The sequence below is a fragment of the Galendromus occidentalis genome, unplaced genomic scaffold, assembly GCF_000255335.2.
Source record: "Galendromus occidentalis unplaced genomic scaffold, Mocc_1.1 scf7180000075490, whole genome shotgun sequence".
Classification (NCBI taxonomy): domain Eukaryota; kingdom Metazoa; phylum Arthropoda; class Arachnida; order Mesostigmata; family Phytoseiidae; genus Galendromus; species Galendromus occidentalis.
The window spans coordinates 10,529-14,414 of NW_003803480.1; the positions used below are offsets into that span (position 1 = coordinate 10,529).

The following is a 3,886-nucleotide window of genomic DNA, read 5'->3' on the forward strand; positions in this document are numbered from 1 at the left end:
CTCGAAACTCACGGGGCCGTACTAGACCATGAGCAGAAGACACTCAGCCTCGCGAGAAACAATTACGATCAGAAATTCGACCCAAATAAGCACACGGCGCTTGCACACTGTCACCTAAAAACGATCCATAAGATCGAGATAAAACCGACGCAAACCAAATTATTGGCAACCCATACCGTGAGCATAGAGGCTGGAACAATGGCGAGAATTAAAGTTCGAACCATGTTAGCTTATTTAACCATAGCATCCACTATTTTCACCATAGTTGATTTCGTTCGAACCAGTTCTTTTCCCTTGATTCGAAAGAGTTGCCAGAGCCGCGGAAGAGAACTACAAGGCACTTATCGATATGGCCTTTTTAGAGATGGAGCCGTTGGTTTCCCAGCGTGGAAGACCGAATCTTGCTTATGAAGGACACATGTTCGTGCACGATAAGTTCAGCAAGAACGGATCGAAACAATTCGGGTGCTGCGAGTATCTTCACAGCAAGGATACACACGCCAGTGTCAAACCAGGGGATGCTGAAAGTGATCGGGGCTCATAGCGATGAACCAAATCCCGCAGCGCTCGGAGTGGCGGCCAGCCGAGTGACACTGGAACGAAGAGCTCTCCAATCAGTGTCAGGAAAATCCAATACAACCGATTGAAGGTGCTTTCGAGCGGTCCTCTGACGCTGCCAGGTTGATTATGCCAAGTACTGACACCCTATCGAGGTCAATGAATCGCACGCGTAGAAAATCCATGAGACCAATTGCCGCCCCTCAGGATCGCTCCTCGATAGTCGTTCCCGATGAATACACACTATTCGGAAGAGAGCCCGGAATTTCTAAAAAACCCTCATGGGCGACACAAGTGAGCCGCTCACTTCCAGCCGTTTGAGCGAGCGAGGAGTCTCTGATTTTAAAGATATACATATGTCTGACCAAAACTGGTCAGGTGTTGTGGATGGTTGGAGAGAATTCGAAGGTGACGGGACGTTCCCACAGCGGCACGATTTCACCAGTAGGGAGACTTGAGTTCAGGCACTGACACTCGGATGCAGGTTCGAAGAATCACTTGGGCAGAGGTTTCACAAGACAGTGGTTTATTCTATGAGATTGGGGCGTTCTTATTACCCATCGCCGTACACTTATGGCGCCACGAAGTCTAACCCTGGTCTTGATGCCGACTCAGATGGGATCACTTTGTTCTTGCGGTTCATCAGAGTATCCTCCGTTCGAGGATCTCCCAACCGGCTCAGAGATCTTAGGTCTCTCAACAACTACGGCATTTCTTTGATCTCACAAGAGTCCTCCGAGAGAAATCTTTCCGATCAACATGATCGCTCGGAGTTATCGCTATCTAACATATTCCATGCTCAACAACATACTTGATGTCGATGGAGCCGATCAACTAAAATCAATCGACTCGCATCTTCCAGGAGAAGGGGATGGAAGTAGGATTCTTCTCTTCGGGCGAGAGTCGGTCGGTGAATAGATAGGTTTTTCGCGGGAGATCTTCGTGGACGGAAAATTTAGTTTGGCGCCGCCTTGTTCCCACCAGATCGTCGCTATCCTAGCCGAACGCGGGAATTTCGTCATACCCATCCGCTATGCCCTTTTACCGGATAAGAGTCGAGTCTCGTACTCTCGCATGATAGAACCGATTCGCAGGGCCAGGCCCGCCTTCTCTCCCTCGGCGATTTCCACCGTTTTTGAAATGGGCCTCATCGACTCGTTCGTTGCAAGCTTTCCTGACGCGACGATCCATGGTTGTCTATCTCATCTAGTTCAGAACCTGGAGAAGAGGCTTGGACGCCTCAATTCGTTTGGTCGTTCCCGGAAAGAGGCTAGCCTCGCGCTCAGCGCCCGCATGATCACCGCCCTAGCGTTCGTGCCGCCGATTCAGCTCGACAACTGCATCGCCACACTCGCAGTATTCCTACCTCGGGAGCTAATGCCCGCATTGAAGTATTTTGAAGGGGAAATGCTTCTCGCTCGTTTTTAAAGTGGCTACCAATCAGCCGCCAGACGGAAAAAATACGCGGACATCGATAAGAAACTGTTTGAAATAGCGAACAGTTTCCACGCACATACGGTGGTCGGATACCTCAGAGGTTGCGCAGCGAATTTCACCATGGATCCGTGACCTAGTATCGTTCGACTCATCGCCCACGTTGAATTGTCATCGTGAGGCTTCATCAGATACGAAGCCCGGCGAGGTCCGCCGTGGACTCGAATGTGATCGTTTTCAAGAGATTAAGTAATTGACGAATTGACTGGAAGGATTAATCATTTTGTTCGGCGTTCAGATGTCCTGCGGTCGTTTGTCTGGAGTTCACTTGTCCGGCGTTGAGACGTCGGCGTTCAGATGTCATGTATTGGAGCGTAGTCTATGTCAGCCGACTTTTTGGTATATCTTCCTTTGCATTTCTCGGAACCATTAAGCATAATCAATCCGTGTTCCGTTGCAAACTTCTCTAGGAGTCTCCCTCGCATGTCTGATCTTCCATCAAATCGCTGGATAGGGCCGTTCATATCTGCGCCGATCAGTATGTACAGTAAAACGCCGTTATAACGGACTCCAAGGGGTCCGCTATATACGAGCATCGTCTCCGAATAGCCCAAAGAAACTCATTGTAGCCCTTTAATTACTCTCGAGACACCGACTGCAGCGATTTCCAGACTTCGTGAGCGATTAGGCAAGCATGACCGATCGCGAAGAAAATCTCATTCTTCACTACAGAAGGACTCCTTGATTGTACGTTGTCTACCCCCATTGTCCACATGATTTTTTAAGAACGCTTCCACACTAGCAAGTCGCGACTGTGCGCTACAGCTGTCGACGACGGCGTACAAGAGCTTTTGGAGCGTTTCCAATGCCGTCAAGACCTGTGGAGGGTTCGGCGGGACGAGAACCTCTTCCTCGATATCATCCTCCGAATCGCTCTCTGCGTCTCTCCCTCGAAAATCTCTCTCACAATGCTTCCTCCCCATGGTTTCATGGGTGCAGACTCCATCGTCGATCGCAGCATATTCAACCAGATCCTCCCCCAGAGCTAATCCATAGGTTCGAGAAAGTCCTGGTTCGTTTCATCATATTCATTAAGGAAGTTGAGAGGCGCGGACTCAGCCTCGCTACACATTCTGTACAAGAAACCAGCATGTCTGAAGCAGTTGGCAATCGTGCTCCTAGAAACGAGAGTCCAGGCTCTCAGCCAGCATTTGCATCGCGGTTAAAACGCCGACCTGAAAACCGACCTTGTTCTCTACACTAAGGAGAAACCGATCGGTGATCAGGCGACGATATTCAAGCTTCAGACTCCTGATAATGCCTTGATCGCAAGGCTGGAGGCGAGAGGTGGCAATGGGCGGCAGAAAGGCCATTGTTATACAACCCAAATCCGGTACTTTAGGGTGTGGGGGGGGGCATTGTCGACTACCATTAAGATCTTTCGGTGCTGCCGCTTGAACCGAGTGTCAAGCTTTTTCAACCAGTGGATGGAAATTGGCGACGTAATCCAGGCCTCCCGGTTGAAAGTATATTCGGTCGGTAGAGTCTTGACGCGCTTGAAACAGCGAGGTTTTCCAGACTTGCCGACAAGAGCAGAGGGAGCTTTTCTGACCCATCTGTGTTCGCAGCGACCATGACTGTCAAAGGTTTCTTCCATTTCTTACCGCCGACGCACGGATCTCCCTTGAAACAGACTTTATTTATTTATTCGCTGTTCTACATTCGCCGGCAATGCCGCATGAATGGTGACAAAAATAACATGGGTGAATTACTCCTACGGAAATACATTGGAGTCGATCAGAAGAGCCTTCAAGAGGCCTTTAAATTGAGCATACGACGTCGCCGAGCGAACGTCATTTGGGAGGGAGTTCCGAACCGCAGGGGCCTGGTAACT

General features: G+C 49.8%; 1 pseudogene; it reads right to left on the bottom strand.

Annotated features, from left to right (window-relative positions):
• Positions 1 to 3,037: 3,037 nt before the first annotated feature.
• LOC114828072 (tigger transposable element-derived protein 4-like) lies at positions 3,038 to 3,627 on the bottom strand (annotated as a pseudogene).
• Between the last annotated feature and the right edge of the window lie 259 nt (positions 3,628 to 3,886).